Source organism: Eleginops maclovinus, chromosome 1 (assembly GCF_036324505.1).
Source record: "Eleginops maclovinus isolate JMC-PN-2008 ecotype Puerto Natales chromosome 1, JC_Emac_rtc_rv5, whole genome shotgun sequence".
In the NCBI taxonomy this organism is placed as follows: Eukaryota; Metazoa; Chordata; class Actinopteri; order Perciformes; family Eleginopidae; genus Eleginops; species Eleginops maclovinus.
Window position 1 is genome coordinate 11,470,542 of NC_086349.1, and position 27,446 is coordinate 11,497,987.

Consider the following 27,446-nt stretch of genomic DNA (forward strand, 5'->3'; position numbering starts at 1 on the left):
TCATGTCAGTCAACTTTAAGACAAACAGAAGCAACATGTCAGTGGGTGTTAGGGATACCTAACCCTGTCAATCCCAACAACAAGAAGAGGAAAGAGGGAAAGGAAGAGAAAGCAGGAGGGAGTAGACAAACTATGGCTTCTTTCACTCGTCTAAAGACTTTCTCTGGCACATATTGATCACCCTTTGTAACCCCTACGCCCCCCTGAGACTCCAAGAGCGGGTTTCATGTTACCCGCTTTCACAGAGAATGAAGGAGGATGGAGGTAGAGGTAAAGGAGGAAGAGGAGGAGAACAAGGAGAGAATAGCGGCTTATTGTGGAGAAACAGTGAGGGGAAAAACCATTGAAGAACTAACAATGCTGGATGTATGCATATGAAAATAGGATCAAATTCTTCCCCAAATTTTACACTATGATATATTTTGAATGATAAGAAATACAATTTAAAAAAGTCATAACATTTGCCAAAAGAACAAAAATCAAACCCTGCATTTATGAAATGAATGAAAAATTGACAGCGTAACGATTTAAAGTCAAGACATGTTTCTTCTGTTGGCTCCTTTGAATGCAATTGTGTGCGTGTGGTGGAATTGGAGTTTCTGTGAATCTGGGGGTGGCGCGACTGAAACCCCTAAGCCCACCCTCTCAACCAAGCTGTGGGTGAAGCTCCAATTTCTCCTCGGCCCCGCATGTGATACTGATCCTGTGTGAATTCTCTGGAGAGAAGTGGCCCGAGACAGAGCAAGTCCTCTAATTACAACTTCCAATCAGCACGGCCGGTGCCCAGCGCTGACCTCTAGCTTGATTCTCTGTGCTCCTAATCACAGTCAAATGTCTGCTGAAGGAAATTGAGGTGTGATGGAGAAGAACCAACCAACCATCTGACGTTTTTAGATGTGCAAAGTTCGTGAACCTCAGTAACTGCCTGGTTTTTCTAAAGGCATATTTGTGTTTTTTTCCCCAGCTCGTAAAGTGTGAATGGTCATGTTCTTGTTGTCTGGGTTAGCGCGTGCAGAAGGTGTATTTTCGTGGGTGGGGGTGCAGGTGCCAAGTTTGGTGAGTAAATATGTAAAGGGTCTGGTTGGAGGTGTCGAAGAACTGCCATGTGCTTGTTTGTACAAATATGGCAACCGTTTCATGCAAATGCATGTGCGCTTCATTGAGATAACAGAAATGTTTCTACTTTCAAGCCAAGGTGTGAGTTTACACTCCTCACTAAATGCACTTGCTTTGGAATAACAATGCCTGTCATTGCCTCCAAACCGTAAACCCTGTTTTAAAACCCTGTTTCACAAGCTTAAAATAAAAGCTGTGGCCATTGCTTATGTAAATGTTTTGGCTGATCGTGAGAGATGGAAAAGATATTGTTTGTACAAATCGTTCCTGTTATGTATTTTCTGTAAGTCAGAAAAAAAGTGATAATGTAAACTGGAAGAGCATCTAAAAAACTCAAACAAATGGTATCCTTATTCTCCATTCTACACGTCTACAGCTACAGCCTCCTCTGCTTCCAGTTTACAACTTAAACACTTGGCTTGATCGAGTCCAGGCCTTTATTTTATGTGTGAAAACAGTCACTGAAAACTAACCAGGCATACCCCCCTTCCAACACACAAACTACTCCACCCAATATCTCTTCTGCAGGCAGCGGAGTCAGAGTGCACTTGTCATGGTGTTGCCAGGGAGCTGCGACAGGTATCGTACATGTTTTATGAACACATGGAGAAAAGCTGGGATCCAGGTGGAGTCAAGGTGGGATGGTTTCTTTTTTTAGGAGTAATAGGTGTGAGGGGGAGTTAGGGAAGTGCGATTCTGCACAGACACATGTATATGAATACTACCATGCCCAATATGTAGGCATGGCAGTATTCATACACACACATTTTGTCCCCCCCCCCACCAATAAACACGCATTTAAGGGTCTGATCACAGGCTTAATGAGCTGCAGACCTGTGTGTCGTGCGTTTTCGTATGTGCACATGTGTGTGTGTGTGTGTGTGTGTGTGTGTGTGTGTTGTCTGGGAGCCCTGCTAACACCCTGTCTCCGAGTGGAAGCCTGATTTATAAGGCTTCAAATGAGGTGCAACAGAGAAGGAGAGCCAGAACAAGCCCACGGCTGATTGTTTGTTTATTTACCTTTCTTGTTCATTTTCCCCCCTTTTCTACGTCACATTGGGGTGGGGTGATGTTGGAAATCATCAACTCCACGTGTGAAAGGGTTTCAACTAAACAATGCAAGCCAAGCAGCTCAAAGTCAACTCATTAAGAACTCTCTCTTCATCCTGATAGAGGGTACACACATAAATGTGACACTTAAAATATCAGAAAATGCTGTTTATACTTTATATTTACAAAATATTCCTTACCAATTAAAGTCTAGCCATTTACTTTCAGGCAATAACTAATTCTCATATTTTTTACATTTGGGCATATCATTGATAGGCTTCCAACTTACCTCTACATACCAATACAATTATATCCTGCTCCACACCCTCACACTTCGCTACAGTTATTCCAGTTTTATACAATTTGGATATTTTTCTTAGTTTTAACAATCATCAGTGTTTATTTACCTCACTCTGAGAGTCTGACTAGGCAATAAAAAAAAAAAGCTATTAGACAATCACAAAGGTTTATACATATATAAGCCAAACCTATTTGGAAGAGGAAATAAAGACAAATTAATGTCAACGCTAAGGTTCCAAACTATCCATTATAAAAATCCTTCCATTTAGCGATCGACTTCCTGATTCAACTTTGAGCTAATTCATTTGCGGTACTTCTGAGTGCACAGTTGCCTCTGTGGTGAAAACATTTCAGGTGTTTACTTTTGGTTTGACCTCTAAATAAGGTGGTTCAGAGTTATAACTGATACAAATTATATCCGGATGCATGAAAATAAGATTGAAATAGTAACAAAATGAGGGAACATTATTTCTTGAGGCCAGTAAAGTAGAAAACAGTGACTCTTATGATCTTTATTCATATGAATACGTTTCAATATCACTTATTTTTAAATAAAAAGCATTGTGCAGTGTTTGACCTACGGTTTAGTTTCATTTAAAAGCATCACAAAATCACTTGCATGACAGCACACACACACACACACACACACACACACACACACACACACACACACACACACACACACACACACACACACACACACACACACACACACACACACACACACACACACACACACACACACGCACACACACACGCAAAGACACAATGAGACTTCAGTGAAAGAGAAGCGGCTCTGAGTGGACAGGATGCAGAGCAAACTCCACAGGAAGCTCTGATAAGAGCACGACACTTATATCGCTCCTCAAAACACAAAGGGGAACCTTTGACAGCTAGGAACCTTTAATGGACGACTCGGCATGCCCTCTCCTTTCGCTAGTTATATCTGACGGATGTGTATGGCATGCAGGGTTGAATTAGTAGTGGAAAGTTGCTTGTACGGGTAGACGTTGGTGACAAGGTACATATTATTTTCTGTCTGATGGAGGCCAGAAAACGGAAACAGCAGCTCAGAGCACACTGGTGATTGTGATTTTGATGTGAGACAGAGATAGAAACAGACAGCATTTGAGACATAACTGCTGGGTTATTATGGGTCTTACAGAATACTTTTATGAAGTGTGATCTTAGAGCTTTGTTGCCCTACTACGTGTGTGAACAACACCCTTAGTTTGCATGTTTTTGTGCATGTGTGTGTGATAGTTTCAAAATTCAAAACATTTAGTAACTTTAACTCTTTGAAACATGTTTTGCAGGCTTCAAAATAGATAAAGGATGCTCTTGTTTTACATGATTCAATTTAGTGATCATGAGTGATCAGTGATATTTATTTTTCTTTTACACCTCAAAGGGTATCAAGTCAAGCAACAAGGGCTATCCATCTATGTGAATGTATAACACAAAGGTCTGCGGAAGACAGGGAAGCAGCACTGTGAACATGTGAAGAGAAGACTGAGTCTCTCCTGGTTTAGTGAATTGTCTTCTGAAGTGTTCCAAACAGAAACAAAAAACAAGGGAAAGATTGCCTTTTAATAGATAATGCTTTTAATGTATGTAAAAAAGGAGAGAAAGTTCGATACATGCACTTCTCCTTGAAGCAGCTAGGGGGCAGTCTGGGATGAAATCTCTCCAGGTAAAAGAGCAGAAGTGGAAATTAAACTTCCCTACACTCTCTGCAGCTGTACACATATACATACACAAAAGGTAATATAAAATATAAAACAATATAAAAAGGTAGTCCGAGTTGGAATTACATGAACGCATACACACACGCACTCACGTTCCGTTTTACCCCAACGAGAGGGCCAGCCATGGTGACATAGCAGTGACAGTGACAGATTGAGTGGCTGTGAAGTGGGCTGCGGAGCTGGTTGTTAGAGGTGTTGCAAATTAAGGTGCAGGATGACTAACAAGAAATAAAGAAGTGTGTGTGAGAGTGTGTATCCTTTCTTGAAAAGGGTCTGTTTCCAGTTGGGAGGTCCCTCAACATGCACATACACACACAGGCAGACTAATAAAGGGGCTGACAGAGTACAGATCCCCACATCCTCGATGTGTTTGTGCACATGCACATGTTATGTGTGCGTGTGTGCATGTGCCTGTGTGTGATGGATGGGGGCCTGCAGAGATGACCCTACTCTGCCACATCACTCAACAGACTAAATGAGTGTGTGTCCGTCCACATTAGTGTGTGTGTGCATTTGTGTGTGTGTGGAGGTGAGAGGTGGACAGGCACACAAGGGGTCCTGTCAGTAAACCCCCTCTTAGAGCAGGAAGGAAAAAGACAGAGAATTAAAGACAGAAAGAAATGGAGAGAAAGAGATTATTCATAGTTATTAACTTCAGTGGACTCTAGGTGAAGATGATGTGGGGATGACGTAATGAAACCCAAGAGGATGAAAAATAAGATTAAGGAGCGATGTGCAAACACAATATAACTTCAAATCTCTCATGAATTCATAAACTTTGAGTTTTGCATTGGCCAATACAATGTGATGAAATCAGAAGCTTTGAAGTGATTTTGAAAAACAAAATATTTCTGACCTTTATAAGAGTCAATGCTAACAAAATGTAAAGTACTTGCACACTATACATACATTGTTTTACAATGTCAAATATTAAAATGGATGTGGGAGAACCCACACACCAGAACAGATGCAAGAGAGGTGATATATTTCCTCATAAGTCTTCTGTTTATTTGGGTTTATTCAAAATCATATTGAAAGCATATGAAATATGATTTTTAACATTCATAAATCCAGGGGAATAGCTGGACCATGGACCATTCAATTCTTCTTTATCCAAAATTCTCAAGTCATAAGAGTCCTTTTTTTCATCTCTTTGTGTCCCCACCACAGCATCTTTTCATTCCTGATAGTGAAGAACTTTTAATAAACATAAAGACACCAATCTACATGAAGACTATAACACAAAAAGAACAGTAACTGTCAAATGTGAAGAATATGTTTGTCCAGCTAAATTCAAATTATATTCAAATATTATTCAAATTCTCTCTTCAAACTGCTTAAATGTGGGAACACTTAAGAGTGTGTACTTCAACAGTCTCATAATATGGCTTTTGTTAAGACATACATTCTATAGTGTAAATACAGCCAGTGGATTGTCAGATTTTGTTGTCACACACATCCTTGAAAATAAATCAAATATTTTTTATTTTGAGTCTAAATACAGAGAATCAGTAGCAGAGCCAACATGTTTCATCAGGAGGAGCCATACTGGGAGTATAGATTGGACCTTTAAAAATTAAGTGTGTGTGTGTATGTGTCTTGTGTGTGCGGGTGAGGCCAATTACTGATTCTTGTAATAGTACACCTGTGTAGCCATGTCTGGCAGTCTAATGACAGCTAAGGAGGAAACAGGCAGTAAATCCACACACACACACACACACACACACACACACACACACACACACACACACACACACACACACACACGTGTGTTGAAAATGACATATTTACTGTTTGTCTGTCAAAGGCTCAAGTGAATACCACTGTAAAAAAAGTGCATGCCTTTGCCATGTGTGAGTGTCTGTTGTATCACTACTATGTATGCAAGATGTTAGAGTGTGTTTTCATGAGTGTGTGAGTGGTGTGTGTGAAGGTGAGGGAAGGCGTGTTAAATGTGACCCATTTTATCTGGGCTGGGCAGCCATCGACATAATTAAAAACCAGGCAGGCAGGCCGGGGAGAGCCTGGGGCCTTGTAAAAGCCATCTGGGTTGTAGTGTGTGTGTGTGTGTGTGTGTGTGTGTGTGTGTGTGTGTGTGTGTGTGTGTGTGTGTGTGTGTGTGTGTGTGTGTATGTCTTCACATATTGTGAGTGTCAGAATGTGGCCCGGCTCACTAATGACCCGACTTGCTTCTCTTAAATCAGCGTCTCTACAGTCACCGTCACACAGCTATCATTTGTGGTGAGTGTGCATGTGCCACACTGAAAACAGCATGTGAAAAGTCCCAGTGTCTTTCTCCCACAGACGGAAAATACATGTAAAGTCAAATCTAATTTTGTTTGAGTTTGACCCACCTGACCTTTCATTTTATGTAAGACTTGAACAACAGTTCCTTTGCAGGTGGAACAACCAGGCTAGATGTGATGATTTATGAGCATTACTGAATTTGGTAGACATTAAACAAATTTAAATTCATTATTCTGAAGTTACCCTTCAGTTTTGACTTTTCAGTATATGTTTTCCACTCTGCAACACAACAAGTTGCCATTCATCATTTTTTTTTAAAATCTACCAATGATTATAATTCAAATGTAAACCTTGAAACCTTGAAATGTAATGCCTGATTTAAGACAGATGAGGAGCATTTCATGTATGTTGTCTGTGGATATGTATTAATGTTAACATGCATATTTTACAAAGGGTTATTTTTTGCATCACGCCATTGTGTCCACCTCCGCACCCCTGCAGCTCATCTGAATGAGCAGGTTGCCATGTGCTGGGTTGCCAGGCTAGTGTAACTTTAAACAGGAAGTGTGCACACTTTAAAAGAAAAGAGCAGTGGATTTTCAGGCTGGACCTCGTTAATGAAATGGCTTTGTGTTATTTACAGCCCCTTGTTAAAAGGCTGGATGAGTGTGTATAAGAGTGTCTATGTGTGTTAATGTACATGCTTGTGTATGCTATCTTATATGTGTTGTGTGTACGCGTGTGCACACATTTCGCCTGTGTACATGTGTGTTTTTTATGTATGTGTAATGTGTTCAGTGTACATGTGTGTGCATAAAGGTTACCATCATGCTATGTCTGTTTTACTGTTGGACAGCCTTTTACAGGCCGGCCTTTATGATATGTATTTAGGGCAATTAGTGAGCAGATATATTGGCTCATTATAGTAAAGCAGGTGCAGTGTAAACGGGGGAATATACGAACAGTACATCAGGGTCACAGTCTGTCTGTGCTGTTTGAAGGCTAACAAGGTATTATGTGTGTGACAAACAGGAGCACACTCAGTGAACTCAGTGAGAGCCAGACTGAGGAGACATTTTCTCATACTGGCCTCTGTCAAAGAAATCAAATGATGAATGAAGAACATTAATCAATTTTTTTTAATAATAGTTAAAAGGCTCAAAAGGAGAACACAGTGAGTTAACTTGAATAATAACTGAGAGGCAGACTCAGTAAAGTATGTGTTTATTGGCTGGAGGGAACGCACTGTGAGGAAAGTGGTTGTTTATTGGCTACAGAGACTCATGTTTGATCGTGCTGCTGGGCTTGTCTCAACAAGAGTCGTGTGACATCGACACACACAAACCTACAAACACAGATGTGTATTTATAAGCTACTTAGTGAAGGATTAGATTTTTCTGATTACAACTATATGGATTTCATATATATTTGATTGTAAGAAAGAGACAAATGTATACTTTTTAATCTAAGCGTCTCCACGTTGGGGAAGCCAAAGTTGGGTATTTAAACATTTTACACAATGTTTGAAGTGTTTTCTAGAGGAAAATAATTGTACGTTAGTGTGTGTGTTTCTTTTATATGTCATTGCATTAATAACTGTTTCAAACCGAGCATCTATACATTTCAAAATCCCAAAACTAAAATCTATTGAGGAATGCATGTATTGCATATTGGCAATCGTAGCTTTTTTCTCAAATAGTTGATATAATTAAGGGATATAAAAAAAACCTTCCTGAGGCCAAGCAAAGCATCTAAATCAATCAAGTGTTATGCATCCATGCCAAGAATAATGGCTACTAATAATGAGGTGAGGAAGTAAGCATTCAACACTGACACAACTTGACCTCCACTCTATCGACTGACATCGGAAGTGAAACACAAAATGGGACAATTCCTGGAACTGTGCAAACACAAATAGGGAAGTGGTGCTCGGTACAAATTTGTAGAGCATGTAACGCCATCAATTATTTATTAACACCCGAATAAAGGAATACTTCCTTCAACAACATTTTGCTTTTGTGATACAATATAGAATGCTGCAGGGACAGAGAAGAAAATACATAAAGACAAGAACTATTCATTTTAGTCATATTTCTAGTGATTTAAACCAGACAGCATGGGTTTCCATCAGGAACAAAAAAATAAATATATCTCTCTGCATGTCAGTTTCTGCACAGTATCAAATCAACATTGGCCTCAACATTTATCCCATCAACTGCTTTATTCCTTGAAAGACACTAAACAGAAGATGTCTGTCTCCAACCATCATTAAGTGTAATTTTTGGTGGAATGTCATTTGGTGCAGTGTCCTTGTGTGTTATGAGATCAATGAGTTGGCAGGACAGCAACGAGTTGAGGAAAGTTCACAACAATCAAACTGAAGAGAATCAGGAAGAGAGGGGTAGATACCCAGACATTCATCTTTAAGTCCTCCTGTCTTTCTCACATCATCACTGACCATACTCCACCTATTTTCTTTTGCAGAAGGTTTGAATTTGAGAGCTAAAACTGCATACAAATGCATTGTTAGGTAAAGTGGTACTGGAAAAAAGCAGCAGTTGGCCAGGACAGCATGTGGCCGAAACCCTTGTGTAGCTGCAGGCTCGGGACTTATTGGAACCATCTGAGCAGAAGTCTAAGTTTACCCTAACAACCAGACTCCACTTTCTCCTTCTCACCTGTAGCGGTTTGCCATGTATTACTCCTGTAGAGAAGTCTGAAAATAAAACCTTCACTACAGAATTAAACATTAGAGAATAAAAAAAACAACTTGAAATGCTCAATAAAAAGAAATGCTTCATTACTATAAGGTAAGACTTAACTTGATTTATAATACAATTGTTCCCTCCATTTAAAAAACAAATCTACAGCTGTGAATACATAAGTAAATATCCACAACCGAAACAAGTTCAAAGAAAAATCCCTGCTAAATTATATCTAGACCAAATATCAGAAAACCAAAGGTAATGTCTTTAACATACAGTATGTGAGAGATGTAATGAAAAAGCGGGAATGTTATTTTGCCCTTTTATAAACAATTGTTACCCATCATTACCAACCTGATTAAAACAACATTAAATGTGAAATTCAAAAATAAAGGGCCTCATTGATTTTTGGTGTTACAGATCATTGTTGCCAGAACAGGTAGCTAGCTTTTATTTTATGAAAATAATCAACCTCTTTATTGGTGTAAAAGAGTAAAGTCCAGAGGACAAGACATTTTTCTAACTCTTGAATGTTCTGCCAGGTGGAGGAGAGTTGCTCTGCCTAGAAGAATTAACTGTAGCCATAGAGGCATACTTGATGCCATGTGACATGTTACTCTCCTCGAACAGGATTAGAATAATATCTGGCTATTCTCATCTCTACCAAAGGATAAGTTGATGTGCGTGTTCTCATGTGGGCTCTGCGTGTGGCTGCTGAACATAGGTCAGCCCATCTGAGTGTGTCTCAGTCCAACACTAGCCTTTATGTCTGTCTACACACATGCAGGCCCAGCCCTCCCCTCCTCTGTCCTACCAGGGGCTGAGACTAACCAGGACAGGAGGGTCCAATAAAGCTTCCTCTCTGAGTGTTGGGCCTGCTGGCGAGAAGCAGAGGAAAGGACCTATTTCACTGTTGTGTAAACCATTGTTTCATTTCCACACTTCTCTCTCCCTCTTTCGGCTCTGATATTTCACAGGGTTTTTGGCCCGCGTTCAAGTGTGAACACAATACAGCTATTGAGATCATGGCTCGCACCTCCTGGCCTGAGCCGGGCTCAGCGCTAGCTTTAGCGCTCACACCTACCACCTCCTGTTCAAACTACTTCTTCCTTTTCTTGCTTAACCTTAATTCTAAAGTCAGAACGCTGCACAGACTGACTCCCACACCCCTTTGCCCCCATCTCCTCATCTTTAGCCTTCACTCTTGCTGTGATGGGCCCCAACGTACAGGTAATGGATCCCGCTTGACCACCTCCATCCAGAGGCCCATATATCCAACTTTTAATTAGGAACGCTCATCCCCTCGTCTGGGAGAGAGAGAGTCAGAAACGGTAAAAAGGGCTGGGGGTAACAGCGTGTGATTGTATCATGTGTGTGTGTGTGTGTGTGTGTGTGTGTGTGTGTGTGTGTGTGTGTGTGTGTTGCAGAAGAGCCCTGCAGCCATCTGGTTTATGTTAGACACAATATTAAGAGTGTGTCAGTGGCCGAGGCCTGGCTGATGGCTATCAATCTGCCCTTTAATGTATGACGGGATATATTGAGGGATGGATGGATCTGGGCCCCCCTCAGGGAAGTTAATGGCTAAACGGGGGCATTAAGGTGATTGAGGCCCATGGTGGGGATGGGACCCGTGGTGGAGCTGCATAGTGAAGATTGAGGGACTTCCTATCTCCTATGGCCTTGAAGCTATTGAAAACTACTGGGCAGCTGTTGTGTTATTCAGAGAGGAAAAAAACACCACAAACTCACCAGAAAAACCCAATTTGTCCTAATTGATTCATCACTTAGAAAAATGTTGTCAGCAAAAAACATGCAATTTGACTTTGGCAAATTTTTCACTATTTTTGTACATTATTAATATTTTGTAACAATATATATATTTTTATTTGTACAAAAGGCATACTTAACATATATGCCACCTCAAAATAAGTACAAATAGACTCATACTCATAGCTTAAATTATTATTAAAGGTTGATCAATAATTAAGATCATTTTTAGTTGCTGACAGGAAATAAAAATAATGAGCCATCATAGATGACAATAAACTATCTGTGTGTTTAATTTCTGAGAAAGGAGTAGGGGTAGAAGGAAGAGAGGCAGTAAGAGATATAGAGAGTGATTAATGAATAGGAGGAGCAGCTGCTGACACAAGCCTTCTCCGGCTGTCAGATAAGAGATAACTAGGCTGCCAGTGTTTAGACACACTGTTAGTAGTGTCATCAATCACACACACATATATTCACACACAGTCACACATTGTGACAGTGTGAGGAGATGAAGGAGGATTACTGGGGGGTGACACAAAATATTGCTCTATTAATGCTTCAAGCATGTCAGACTACATCCTTTTCCTTACAGCTCATCAAACACACACAATCAAACACACACACACACACACACACACACACACACACACACACACACACACACACACACACACACACACACACACACACACACACACACACACACACACACACACACACACACACACACACACACACACACACACCCTGTAGCTGCTGGTGAGCATTCAATCTTGTTCATCTACACTAACCATCACAGAGCCACCAGCTACAGAGGGCTACCTCTCTTAATGGGCATTACCAATACATATGTGCATGGACTGTGGGGGAATGTTAGCATTCATTTTAGTGCATGAAGTTAAATATTATATTATTTCAGTAGAGATAACTGATATTAGAGCTACAGCGTGCATATATACAGATATACAGAGCTGCACTGGGTATGGAGGGGTCATGAAGGACAGAGAAAGGGCTCAATTCCAACTTTAACTCCCACCTGGAAACTTCTCATTAAAACTCTAACAGCCCCCGGCATTCAAGTTGCCATTAAAGTCACTAGCAAAAAACAATGACTTTCAAACTAAGCCTTGACTAATAATGTTGTCACATAACTTGCTGTACAAGTTACTTGCGGCCTACAAAGGCCAAAAAAACTTTTTAGAGTGGTCTTGGACTCCCCATGGTCACATTAAAAGCCAAGGCATAATTTGGCCATTCACTAACAACTCTTAGGGAATGCTACCCTCAAGGAACACAATCAGGCATAATTGGCCAATCAGCATCGGGAACCAACACAACAATATACCTCACACAGTGAGGCTGTTGGATACAGTCATGTGGACAAAACGTCAAGCGCAAAAATAAAAAGGAAAAGGACACAACGCAACATTACTCTCATGAGAATACACATGCTGTTTAAAGGCTGGCTGATTGAAAATATATGATGCATGCAACGTTTTATTTGGTTTAAAATCAGTGAGATGCTTAGATGTTTGCTAAGTGGACAGAGAAGACAACATTTTGTATTGCTGCTCATGAATGCATAGAATCAATTCTTCTATATTTTGGTTGTAAAGTGACTCTTTGGTTTACATTTGGAAAGCCAATAATGCCATTGATTTTTGCTTGAATCCATCAAGAGTTTATTGGAAGATGATAAAATGTCCACTAAACCATGTGTTGTAAAAAGTGGATTGTATTAGTGTATAATATATTTGAAACAAATTGTCTCCATTCAGTTAAAACCATTTTTATCAGCCAAGGAATCAGCTGCATTCAAAACCTGCAAGAGAAACATACAAGTCCAGTGTTTCCTATGGTGTATAATTGAGTCCATGAAAAGTAGTACATTTCGAGACACCAGGCTTTCACCTAGCAACAGCTAAATGAATAAAATTGATGCCAGTAAATAGGTGTTGATCTATGAGGCTGTTTGAGTATGATCAATAACACTGAGGACACTTAAGGTGCAGTGTGTCATCGCTCAGCACTCAGACATCATTATCTATTATTGACTATTGATCAGTTCAGCCAAAAGGAGTCAATACAACCATAGCAGACTTAATTTGATAGACTTTGAAAGTCAATAGAAAGTATTTTAATTTGATGAAATGAACAGGGTACACTCATTCTGTAGGTAGAACAAATATCCTTCAGTCCAAGCAACAGTGTTACCCTTTGATTTGGCACTAATACAATACTTGAAGGTACCGTAAACATTAATGTCCACAATGAAAAAATACACAATTTAATTTCTGTATGCATTTGTGTGTATTAGTGTATTTGTGTGTAAAGTATCTCTATTAATGTGGGATTGAGCTTGTTAGTTGTACTAATTACTTCAAACAGTACAATGGATCTTTTTAGCCTGAAGGGCGTATTCACTATGACCTCCCCTTGTGCTGGGGCTCAGTGGTCCTTGGGGGTATTTAGGAAGTAAACATGTTGACTGCACCTCTACACCACCATACCCCCATCCATTTACTTCCCCACACGTGCAATTAACGAGCCACTAGCTAATTTGGGGTTGGTGCATATATGTAAATGAAAGGCAAACAAAAGGAGTGGGTGATGGATGTCAAGAAAGGGGGTTTGGGAAGGTTCCATGTGGGACACTTAGCACCGCAACACTAATTAAAAAGCCATAGCACTGAGAGCACTGAGGTAACTCATTAGCTGCAACCTGCTTCCGTGCCACACAGCGCTTGGTGCTTATGCTAGGAAAGCCTCATAGAGAAAGAGAGAGTAAAAAAATTGTAAGAGAATGATGGACGTGGGCATTGTGCTACACTGATGTGTCCATGTGGGCATATAAGGCCAGCCAAATTAGCTTGGTTGCATTAGCCCTCCTGTGCCATTACCCATTAGTTTAGTGCAGGGGGAGCAAGCTGAAGAAAGGTTACCATAAGCATGGCAATTAGGACTATAATAGGATAAACAACAACCTGGCTGATGGAGGGAGTGAAGCAGAACACAGTGTAGGGAATGATTACAGAGGCCGAGTGTGTGGAGGTGGGTTACTTCAGCTATATTGATCCGTGGCACTGCGGTGGAGGGAGCTGAAAGTGGCACCCACTGAGCCTGCAAGGCTTCTCTACTCAGAAGAGACAATGCCAACAGTGTCCACATGGGAACACAGGCACAAACAGATCCCTCTTATTCTCTCCTACCTGCAAGCACACACACATATGGACATTGTACATGTATGTGATTTGTGTTTGTACAGTATGGAATGTAGCCCATGTGAGTGACCCGTCTCCATTATGCCCGTGGAGTGTTTTTGCCGCTGGCAATTCATTTCATCTCAGTATGAATCGTCATGGTCTTTCCCCTGCTGCTCTTTATAAAATGCTGCCATCTTCTAACATTTACTTCTTCGTTTTAACAACTAACCTCCAGAACTACCACAGAGGAGGAACAGGAGGGAGAACAAGTGCTGTGGGATCAATGGTGCAAAAAATTGTTTTTATCGAATGCTGCTTGGCTCATATTTCCTGCAGACACAGATAGGAGAAAGGGAGTGTGCAGACCATTCTTTCTATTTGTGTGTGTGTGTGGAGGGGGGGGGGGTGGGTGGCTGGGTAAGAAAATAAATGAGATTATTGATGTTACATGTCAAATATAATGGCTGAGATTTGAGCAAGGAGGATTGCTGATGGGCTTGCTGATCCGTGGAATGCTTCAATCGGGAGAAAGGCCAACAAGTCACAGAATTTAGATTGTGACCTCGAGATGTGTAAATATATGATACTGTGGGAATGAGACTGCTCAATGTCAAAAATGTAATGGTTAACTTTAAAACCTAAAATCTCAGAAACGCACATGACGTGCATTCTAAAACCCCAAAACAAACTTTTAGAGCAACACTATGTGAGATGATATTTTGATATTTGTCTTTGCAGGTTTTTTGTTTTTTCACCTCTCTTCTTTTCCAACAGTTCCTCCATATACAAATCTTTAAGGCCTTAAATAAAGCATGCTTTATATTTCATGTGCTTCTAGTTTTAAACATAAAAGAGCTGAATAATTAAAAATACATTATAATTTATGAATGAATAAATTAAACTTGGGTATCCTTATATGACTTCTTACTTGCAATTAGAGGAGTCACTTCAGGAGAATTCCCAGATCAGGTAGCCTAACACTTCATTGTATAATACATTACCTTAACCAATTCAATTCAATTTACAATTTGTGTTAAATATGCTTGTTACTTCAGATACAACCCTTCATGCTCTTCAACTTTGAGACTAAAATGGCTGAATAACGCTACACAAGATGCATAGGCTAAAGCAAACATTTAGCTGAACAAGATAGATAAACAGATAAATCGATGTGTGTGTGTGTGTGTGTGTGTGTGTGTGTGTGTGTGTGTGTGTGTGTGTGTGTGTGTGTGTGTGTGTGTGTGTGTGTGTGTGTGTATGTGTGTGAATATATGTGTTTTGGATAGCATATAATAAAAGTCCAATAGCTGGTGGCTGTAGTCCAAAATAGAGAGATGTGCAGAAATTGTATGAAATTAGAGATAATCTGCCAAGGCCAAATGGACATCTGGCCAGTGTGTATGTGTGTGTGTGTGTGTGTGTGTGTGTGTGTGTGTGTGTGTGTGTGTGTGTGTGTGTGTGTGTGTGTGTGTGTGTGTGTGTGTGTGTGTGTAACCACTCACAAAGACACATTCAGAGTCCTTATGGCTCTGGAGAGGTTTGGGCTTCTTGATGGAGTCAGAGATCTCATCTCATTCACTAAGCAAACATTCCAACTTTGCAGAGCTTTTCAACACTTTCCACTAATTCTGCTCAGTTCCAGCGTACATCCTTTTCAAAAGTAAACAGTTTCTTTATCCTGGAGGAAAATCTGAAAACCTGACTTATCCTTCTTAACAGGTAGCATTTTCCAGCTTAGTGGCCAAGATGTCCCTCTGGCTCAATCATTATTCAAATGTCAACTTCGGGACAATTTGTTCTTTTCAACAGAGATGTATTTGTAGCAACTCATCTGAGAGAATGAGAGCTGTCTCTGACGCAAGTGGGTCTGCGCTGTCCATACACACACAGGAAATATGGGAGGATTCATTACAAATATTCTTTAAACGTCACAAAGCAATGTTAGTTAATGCCTAAAAACCTGTTTTCAATATTATTTTATAAATTCAAAAGAAAGACCAAGATATTTTTATCAAACCAGCTTAGTTTTACATCTTTTTTAAGGGGACTTTTAGTTTCCTTTCATAGAAAAAAACAATTGCAAATCACATTAAACAACATTATTACTGGCGAAAGGTACAAAATCAGCAATACAAATTATTGAAAAATGAATTAACAAAATCTTCGTCATATAAATGTTATCTAATCTTACACACATTTTGATATGTAGTACAAATACTTATCAACATATGTGAAAAATGAAATAAAAATGAATGCCTGCTACAAGACTGCTGTGTCTGTCAACTAGCCTCCGGGCCCCGGCGTATCTCTCTGCGGAGCACATCCTGTCCATCCCCAGTTAATGCAGGACAATTTGCAATAGGATCCCACAGTCCCCCTGCCAAGTCTCTATATTTTCAAGCTGACCGTTTTATGGCAATATCTGTAAAATAAGCCCTCCACCTTGGCCTTGGGTTCACGCCACCTCCATAATTCCTGAGCTTATGACAACAAAGCATGAGAGTCAGGCTATATTGAAGAGGGAGAACAACATCTTCACTTCTATGTTTTATTACAAACTTTAATTTCTACTTTACTTCCAATATTCAAAAGAACACTTCTTTTAAATGACAATGCTTTGAGAATTATGTTTAGATGCTTGCCAGCAATCCCCTCTCAGTCTTCACCCGTCTCTGACACCACACTCATCTGAGTGTGAGTGTACTCAGATATGGGTTGAGAATGTATCTAATGACTCCAGCCCTGCCCTATCAATCAACAGCCTTCTGTGGACAGTGGAAATCGATGGTTCCACACAGAGCTACCTGAGGTCCCCCACACTTCCTTTGTCATAACCGCTCAATACGTCAATGAGCAGAAACTACAACACATTTCAGTCAGGAGGTTATTGGCGTGCGTGGTGGGTGTAAATCTTTTTGGTGCTTTCCGATGATTGTGAACTTCTCCATTTCAAAGCAGCATTGTGTTGTGTCAAAGATCACCTATTCAAGTCTATTCATTGATAATTCATTGTTCTGTTTCTCTTTGTTCTTCACATATTTTATGTTGCATGATCTTTCTTTGATCGATTCAGTGTTTTCTCTTGTTGCTGTCTGACTTTCTCTCCTTCGGGCTCCCAACTCTCTTCTCTCTGGGCACTTATTGACATTTCCTTGCTAACCTTCTCTTTTACGCTCACCTTACTGTGCGCCGCCTTATCAGATGCGCAGGAGGTTTGGAGTTTCATTCGACTTCGCCCCCTACTCTTCTCCTTTCCTCCGGGTTATTCATCCTTCCTTCCTGTGCTCTGAAAGTCAAGCTTGCCTTTACAAAACCCCTGCGGTCTTATCTGGGAGACCCCTCGACCCCACAGTCATTGCAGCAGCCAGCATAAGAGAAAAGAGACCGCAGCTCCGTTGGGAGGAGGACAACGGGACCAAGGTGTGTCTGTGTGTGTGTGTTTGTGTGTATGCATGAATTCAGTGGCATTAGAGCAGCCTATTTACTGCCCAACTGTCTAAACACTTGCGATAACATACAGTGGTGCAGCAATACACTACAGTACCCGAGGGACAAGGCTGCTCAACATGGAGCGAAACTAAGATCTCGGGCAGAAACCAACAATTATTTTTATGATTGATTTATCTATTGATTATTTTTCTACAACGTTACAGGTTCCTGAGCCCTAAAAAGGAATAGACTGATTTAGCCTAGTTAAACGAAATGAATCAGGTTAAAGAATAATTTTACAACACCTTAATAACTTGCTTTGACACGGTTTCTAACTCAACATATCTTTTGACTATTTCTTGACGAGCCAATCAAATGGAGTGATAATGTAAGATAGAATCTCATATTTCCTTCCCATGCATGTGTTTGTGAGTGTGCATGTGTGGTCTTTGTCACAGTCTCTGCAGGTGCACAGGCACATATCCTATATTCATATCCTTATTCTATTCTGGCAAAGAGAGTTCCCCAGAGAGAGCACCTGCAACACACACACCCTTCCATACGCACACACACATTTCCTCATATTCTACCATTCTCTTGCTCTCTTAAGCAGGTTCATTAACAGCTACACCGTACACCTCATTCATCATTGCACAAACACACACATATTTTGATTTATGAATGGAACAATGTAGAAAACAGGAATGGAAGAGCAGGAAAGAAACCGACACCAGAGGGAATATATAGGAACTAGAAAGATATGAATGGGTATTGGAAATACAATGAACCCCAGGGCTCAATATTGAAGGCTTCTAAACAAATAAAAATCACTGAAAAACACAGCGTGTGATAGGAATCGCTGTCTTCGAAGGCAAAGGGTGGATGAGCTTCACATAAAATTGTTGTAATTTAAGTGTATTTTGGACTAAAGAGGTCTGTGCTAAAATGTTTTCATATATGACTATTTAAGGTCATACATTCCAAAATGGTGAGATGGGTAGAGATAGACAGACAGGGCCTGGCTCTGCTGCTGGGTGTATTTTTAGGTATTATCATCCAGTCTGTAATGCTGGCACTGTACCCTGACGGAACACTATGAGGTTACTGCGGGAGAATGACATCACATCAAAATGAAGGAGAGAACGACAGATCATCAAGACATTACTGTTGCGCTCAAAGCTTTACTTCAACTGCCCTTTTTGGAACAAAACATCCTCACTTCCTCAAACGGAATTTGGAAACAGTTATGAGCTCATTGTTACCAGTTCCTTCGTGGCTACATACAGGGGTTTTATTTATTTTTGACAAGCTGTTTACAAAGTGTGTATCCCTGCTGTTTACACCCAGTCTCAGCCAAGTACAAAATGAAAGATGACAGAATGGGGCGTGACAGAAAAGAGCAGGGGCTGTGTCAGCGATAATGGGTACACCGTCTCTTATTAGGGGCACTGCAATTATATGATTGGAAGGTGTTTGATATAGACTTTTTATGATCCTCAAAAAGGAACATGTATCTAATGTCATCGAGTCACAACTTAAAGTGCAACATGTGCAACAAGTACTGCTACATTGACAGGACTGCTACGGCTGAAAAAAGCTCAAATGCAGTAATGAATCAATGTAATACACCATTAATATGTTCCAAAATGAATAGTTGTTTGTTATGGATAATAATGTTAATTGTTGTAATTTTAAGAGGCAGATGGTACTACATGTTTTTTAGTTGAAATACTTGCCTTTCTTTTTTTTTATTTGTATTGAATCTAGCAATTAAATATGCCAATGTTGTATGACTGTTACAGTGTGAACTTGATTTAAAAGTAAAGCATGAAAGTAGAGACGTAAACAAAATGTTGGTGTTGTAAGAAGTTATTTGGCATAAACTACAGAATCATGATAGCATTTTGAGCAGTAATGAAATGGTATGCTACCAGCTAAAGTCTCCTATGTATGGATGGATAACAACAATGATAACAATGCATTAGGAAGGAAAGGAAGAAAGAAGGGAAACAAGCAAGCAAGAAAGAAAGAAAGAAAGAAAGAAAGAAAGAAAGAAAGAAAGAAAGAAAGAACGAAAGACATGAAGATCAATTATGAGAGAGAAAAAGTTGAAGGCAGGAGGTGGGAGACTGAAGCAGCATTAAGCAGGAAGTGACAATTTGGTTGTCACACGGTGCTCTATAATCTACACCTCATTCTGCAGCCTGTTGGATACTACCCAAGGTGTGTGTGTGTGTGTGTGTGTGTGTGTGTGTGTGTGTGTGTGTGTGTGTGTGCGTGCGTGCGTGCGTTAGTGTGTGTCTGTGTCTGTGTGTGCGTGTATACAATACATACTTGCGTCTGGGTTGTAATGGGGGGATAGTGTTTCAGAGCTTACACAACATAACCTTGTCTCTGTTGAGATGGATATGTCTTGATATTCAAGAGGCTTTTTTCTGTTGACCTGCTGTGTTTTGTTTTTGTCTGTCCATCTTTTGAATCATGTTCATTTTTCTTCTCCTCTGCTCAATTTTATTCAAACAATGCAGATTGAGATCCACTTCACTACATGTAATTCTTTCTATTTTCTACTGTTTGTGAACCTCAGTACCCTTTCATATGCATGTAGGTGATGCGTTCATACACGTTCATGTCGAAATCCATGAAAATACAAAACCGCTCTTTATTAAATAAAGACTAATATGTGAGGTGCGATGGGTGATAACCAGCCATGTGAACTGGACAGTTTGTTACTGAGACCTGGGCATCTGTGAAAAAAGTCGCCAGCAAAGATCAAGCTGACATGTTTGCAAAGGGGCACCAGAAGTCCAAATGTGTTCGCACACCCGCTCTCACGCACACCAATGACATCATAATCCAGACAGGCAAAATTTAGATTTGACTACAAAACTACAGAAAGACCCTATGAAGAGAAGTATGCTCTAAATGAGAAAGTTGTTCCCGGCGTGTTTGTATGAGTTATATGCATATTATACACGGAGCTCTGCAGTAAAACACACACACAATCCACACACTGAACATCCAGTAGAAAGATACAGTAGCTATACTCCCAGTCTTACCTTTCACCTAAACACTAAAGGTTCTGTGTCTTCTCAACTATTAGCGCAGTGGCCAACAGATATGTTGTTAATGGCCAAAATAAATGGTTCTCCAATCATGGAGGGAGAGCGGTGGAGGTTATCATCCCTGGTGTAGGGAGAGAGAGGGAGAGACAGCCTAATGCCTTCCAGCTGCAAGGCCCTGAGTGCGTGTGTGTGTGTATGTGTGTGTGTGTGTGTGTGTGTATGTGTGTGTGTGTGTGTGTGTGTGTGTGTGTGTGTGTGTGTGTGTGTGTGTGTGTGTGTGTGTGTGTGTGTGTGTGTGTGAGTGACTGAATGTTCAGGGGCTAAAATGACAGATTTACTTGGCCCCTTAAACGTACCAGACAGGCCAGGCTGCATACACTGTAAGAGAGAGAGGCCTTGTTAGAAGAAAACCAGGCCTCTCAGACCAGAGTGTGTGTGTGCGTGTGTGTGTGTGTGTGTGTGTGTGTGTGTGTGTGTGTGTGTGTGTGTGTGTGTGTGTGTGTGTGTGTGTGTGTGTGTGTGTGTGTGTGTGTGTGTGTGTGTGTGTTTGCATGGGATCCATTTGTTGTAAACACATGTATTGATTTTATTATCATCACTTGTACACTCATGTAGCATTGAATTATTCTTAACTTGCACCTTGTTACATGTGTGTTAAATTTTAATATATCAGCCACCTCAACACACACTCTCTACACACACCTTTTCTCCCAAGTCCACTTAATTCATTTCCTCACTTATGTAGTTACAGTACTGGGACCACCACAGCCTCTCCTGCAAAGCCCACCTTGTGGAAAGAGCCATCTAGTTCACAGCGTTGAAAAGCGCACACACACACACACACACACACACACACACACACACACACACACACACACACACACACACACACACACACACACACACACACACACACACACACACACACACACACACACACACACACATTGCTCTTAGCCAATGCATACTGTATGTGAGTGAGGCTGGCAGCACTCACTGTAAGGAAGCCACACATTTGCCACAAGCATGCCTGCAGGTACACACAGCTAAAATTACACCTTAAAGGCCCATACTATACATTTGGTCCCTTGACATGTACTGTATGCATGAGACACAAAGAAAAAGGAAAAAAGACGGAGAGGGGGAACAGAAAAAAGCAAAGGGTATAATTTTCCACAATCAGCCTCTGCTTGAAACAAGCAATTAGGGGGAATGTGCAGAGCATCCCCTTGTGCTGGGGGAGGCTCGGTGTGTGTATGTCTATGTGCGTGTGTGTGTGTGTGTGTGTGTGTGTGTGTGTGTGTGTGTGTGTCCATGTTTGTGTAGACCTTTCGTCTCCCTCTTTAGGTCTTTCTTGTGGTTGTGTAGGATGGTTCAGGGGCAGTGCACAGCAAATTCGATAATTCCACCACCAAATAGGCCAGAGCATGCCCTCATATCATAGGTATCCAATGCAGCATCACAATACATTCTATGTCTGAAATTCAAACACAATACAGCTAACAGATCTAAAGAATGTGTTTCATTATATTTACAACAAAAAAAGGTATTGGCTTTCTACCTAGTTATTTATTATAAAATGAACAGCTCATTTTGATTATGATTTAAGTGCTTTACGTTATGTTTGAAAACATTATAAAAGAAAAGTATACTGGATTATTTACTGAAATGTACTTAACTATATTGATTTAATTTAGTCATTTTCGCCAATAAAATAAAGACAAAGAAAAAAATCACACTTTTTATTTTATTTAAAAGAAAATGCCTACTCTACTCTAGGAGATTAAACTCACATAGCAGGATGTAATACATATATCATAATTCATTTATATTGTCAGGTAGTATCATATAATCATGCAATATGAATTTTCTTGTTTAGATCTGCTATTAGGGTTAACCACGGGGGCCTTTTTAAAATTAATTTATTAAGAGAAGAGAAGAGAAGAGAAGAGAAGAGAAGAGAAGAGAAGAGAAGAGAAGAGAAGAGAGAGAAGAGAAGAGAAGAAGAGAGAGGAGAAATGATACAAGACAAGCATAACAGAAATATATTGTCTAAGGCAGCCATAGCAGTAAATTGGGGAAACACAAGCCTTAATCCCAGAGGTGGAGTTTCCTCCTTCAGGTTCCTTCAAGAGGAAAGAGAACAGAGCACACTCTTTTATCTGTGTGGTCCGGCGGCTCAGCTTTCTTTCTCTCTGTCTGTCTCTGCCCCTCTTTCCCTCCAGCTTTGACTCCTTCACAGTTCACAGATGCGGCTTGTTCTCTGTTCAGGTAGTGTGTGTGTGTGTGTGTGTGTGTGTGTGTGTGTGTGTGTGTGTGTGTGTGTGTGTGTAAGTGTGTGTGTGTAAGTGTGTGTGTGTGTGTGTGCGTGTGTGTGTGTGTGTGTGTGTGTGTGTGTGTGTGTGTGTGTGTGTGTGTGTGTGTGTGTGTGTGTGTGTGTGTGTGTGTGCATGTGAATTCTGATCTCCTCCCTAGAGTTGCCCCTTTACCCCTCAGGTCACCTGTATGACCTGTCCTTGCTATTAGCACTTACTATTTATGTTCACTCAAAACCCTAAATTCATGCTAAAGACCATTTCTCACATCTGATTTACCCAGTGTCATTCACTGTTTATTTTATCAAGTGACTTTTAACCTCTCTTCCTACTAGTTTCAGAATCCACCTCTTGAAATGGCAGAACATGTGAGGTAACAGGATATGTGGCGGCAGATATCAGCTTGCAGCCTTGCTTGTCTATAGAATAGACAGCAGTGTTTGTCCTCCAGATCGCTTCAATACGTTTTCCCATCCAAAGTATGGTGGCAGGATCTTACGTTGCTTAAAACCTGCATTCTCTGGTGTGCTTATTTTCCTACAGGGTACTTCTGCCTAACAGATGTGTATGTGTGAGGCTGTGTGTTTATCTTAGATTAATTACCAGGGTCAGTGTGTCTGTAGGAAGAACAGTGTGAAGGTGTGTGCGCAGCGTTCGGGGGCCAGGTTTATTGAAAGCCGCCGTCCCTCAGATAAACATACAAGCACCGACAAGATCCTCCAAAGAGGAACAAGGTGTCATGGGAGATGCAGGGAAAATAATCGGCCAAGTTCAGAGGTGGAGAGAAGAAAAGTGCGGAGAGGACAAGAGCACAGAAAACAACAGGAGAGAAATAATAAACGGCAGGTGTTTGAGAAGATTTAGAGTAGCACTTGCAAAAACGGGAAACGGGTTCACGCAGAGGAGGAGGAGGAATTCCACATTCTTGGGAAAAGACTAGCGTCAGGCGTACTTGGGATAGCAAAGCAGGCGGGGAGACTAAACGTAAACCTCTCTCTATTGTTATGCTACACTCCCCCTTGTGCTTGGAAAAACACAAGGTAATTCAATAAACATTTACTGCTTCAACAAGAGGGGGCTCACTCCTACTGCAGTGCAGACTGGGGCGAGAAATGTTCACCCACATGGCAGCTGGATTGGGGCTGGCCGGGTTTTGCTCTTTGGGCCGGTATTAAAATGAAGTGCTTGTGGCTGGTGAGTAGAGAGCGAGGCATCTGATATGGGGTCTGTAAGTGGCAGCAGTAAAGGAGGGAGACTCATTCCACCTCCTCATTTGGGGGAATTACGGTGACAAAGAGCAGGCGCAGCAAGACCATCAGTATCCTGCCGCACACTAACACACACAAACACACACACACACACATACACAGACACAGACACACACACACACACACACACACACACACACACACACACACACACACACACACACACACACACACACACACACACACACACACACACACACACACACACACACACACACAGGCATGAAAACAGATGCACACCACACGGATGAATTCTCTAGAATCTCAATTTAAATGTGTCATTCATTGACTGACTGCTCAACAGTGATTGAGGGAAGAAAACATGTAGGCTACCGCGATTCAATAAAAACATTGTAGTCCAATCCCAACAGGAACACAGATTAAAATAGGAACACCTCATAGACCACAGAGTTGCTTTGCTGGAGAGAAATTCCAAGAAACTCCTAAATGAGTGGAAAAAAGCTCTAGTATGGAGAAGAAAGTAAAAAATAAACCTTTCTCCTTGCTTAAGATCTTCTTCCTCACCACTATGGCAGCAAAAGCCACAACACGACGGCAGTACCTGCTTCCCAGGACTAGAAATACGAGCACTCCCAAAATAAACCTTTAACTCTTGCCACCAGGCAAAAATGGGCACTAAATGGGGTTTTCAAAACAGCAACGGCTAAAAATACAATATCGTGGAGTGTGAGGTCCAGCAGCTGTGTATGTGTGTGTGTGAGAGGGAGAAAGAGTTAGGGAGGGAGAGCGAGAGGCTGGCATTTCTGTGGCGGGCCATGAAGCGTGAGCCAAAAGACCCGGGGCAGGCTAGCCGCTGGAATGCCTGGGCCAACCACCGGCTTCCTCATAACAGTTATTGACAAGTTGCTGCTGGCACCTGCTGGGGATGCCCATTGGACACCAAGATGCCTCTCTCCTCCATACTTCTCCATTTGAATCATGGTTCATATTTTTTGGACTGGTGGACATTGTTTCTTTTAAATTGAAAAGTGCTGGCTTCCGGAAAAAGTAATTACAGAATGTACTGTGATTCGAAAGATTTGATATGGTAATTCATTACAACACATTATTTAAATGAAAGAGCAAGTTGAGAAATCAATGATTCAAATGATTTGTAGTTGTAATCTATTACCAGGACAAATTTGATACAGACATCGTCAAATGAACAATTCTGTTGCTTATTCCCACCTTGGGGAAACCTTATTTAACATTAATCCACAGGAAAGTTTAAGGAGAATATATGGGTATAGAGAGGGAAAAGTAGATCACGTTTCTGGAGCATGCCAGGTTAAATTTGAATTTCCATGTTTCTTTTGGCAAAATAGAGGATAATGGGGGGGGGGGGGGGGGGATGCCAATGCATCTGCAAGTGTCTGGCATAAAATCTTCCCTTGTTTTGGGAGGCCAGGAAACCACTGCAGGCCTTTGTGTGTGTGTGTGTGTGTGTGTGTGTGTGTGTGTGTGTGTGTGTGTGTGTGTGTGTGTGTGTGTGTGTGTGTGTGTGTGTGTGTGTGTGTGTGTGTGTGTGTGCGTGTGTGTGTGTGTGTTCTGGGCCTATTTCCAGAACCAATGTATTACAAGTGTTCCCGCTGTAAGATTATATTTGGATTCTCTAGGCCCGCTTCCAATTATTACTGGCACTTAATACTTTTCACACCATTCACAGATCCCCTTACCACACCACCCGTCATCTTCTCCTTTCTCTCTCTAACACACACACACACACACATCTGCAGCTTTAAGGCTGAAATCAGCACTTTTTATCGGTTTAGGACGGGAAGTATAGGGGCAGGAGATTGAATAAGTAAAGGAGGAAGTGATTTAACCTTTCTTTAGGTTGAAAGACAAATGTTACATGAGATATTTTTGAGCAAATGCACACACTGGCCTTAAGAGAGGAATAGTTTAGTTAAACATAATTTCACTCAAGACATCTTTATTCTCTCCTCTGAGTCTGCAGTTCATTTATTTTTACTGTCTGTCTGTTTAACAGAATCGTATGCTCAGAGGAAGAGGGAAAGTGAGGAAGAGAAACTGAGACAGCAGGGGTTAGAGAATGAAAGAGGAGAGGTACAGTAGAGACTCTTCAGGATGAGAATGAGTGACAGGCTGTAACAACACAGGGATTGTTTCAGCACTGATCTGCTTTTCATTACAAAAGACGTGTCTGCAGGTTTTAATGTGTGTGTGTGTGTGTGTGTGTGTGTGTGTGTGTGTGTGTGTGTGTGTGTGTGTGTGTGTGTGTTGTGTGTGTGTGTGTGTGTGTGTGTGTGTGTGTGTGTGTGTGTGTGTGTGTGTGTGTGTGTGTGTGTGTGTGTGTGTGTGTGTGTGGTATGGCTGGAAGGTTTGAAAGGGATGGCTATCGTGGAGAACGTTAGATGAACGCTTTTTATATCAGCCTACCTGCCATAAGTGTCTGAGTGTGTGTGGGTTGACATGATAACGATTCACAAATCTGCGCATCAATAATATAAAAAGAACTTCATGACACATTTTTGCTAAACAGATCTGCATAAATGTGTGAACATTTTTTATATTTGTATCAATAAACAGCACTATTTATTGTATAATTGGCAATATTTTTCCCAAGTATTGTTGATTCATTTTTTCAATCCTGGGAAGTAATTTCAACCTATTTCAATTGCAATGTTTGCTCAGTTAATGTGACTGAGTTATATCAAATTGTGGACTGGCCTCAGTTTGCAAGCAATATCTCTTTGAATCTTTTTATCTTTAACCATAGACTGCTGACTATTTGAGGCACTTTACAGGCTATAAATTAGCTTACTTCTCTTGATATTAAGTGCAAGTAATGTATCCCAAAACACGCACTGTAGATACAGTGAGTTTGCAGTACCAGAGAACGTTAATATCTGGTCAGAACTAATCTAGATACAGACTTCTTCTCTTTTTATCACCTGGCTGCAACTCGTGTCAGTAACTACATCATGCAGATAGATCCACAGCCACAAATTATTATCGAGTGATGGGTTTTTCATGCAGTTTGAGCAGTAACAGTATCAGGCTTTGATTACTTTTAGTGGCAGGACTGTTGTTTTGGACACAGGAGCTTCCAACTGGCACTTGGTCAGAAGGCACATTGAAGCTCTGCGTTTGAAGTTCAACCAAGTTTTATTTTTATGGAGCGGTAAGAAACGCTTCGACTTGGATTTCTACATGGTCTGCTTGGTATCCAGCGGTACGCCTGGTGTGTTCAAAGCTTTGTGTTCTCA

At 40.9% G+C, this 27,446-nt stretch overlaps 1 protein-coding gene across 3 annotated transcripts in view; it reads right to left on the bottom strand.

Moving 5' to 3' along the window:
• The window catches only part of prdm16 (PR domain containing 16), a 169,028-nt gene that overhangs the window by 23,762 nt on the left and 117,820 nt on the right, over positions 1-27,446 (bottom strand). The window lies entirely within an intron of this gene.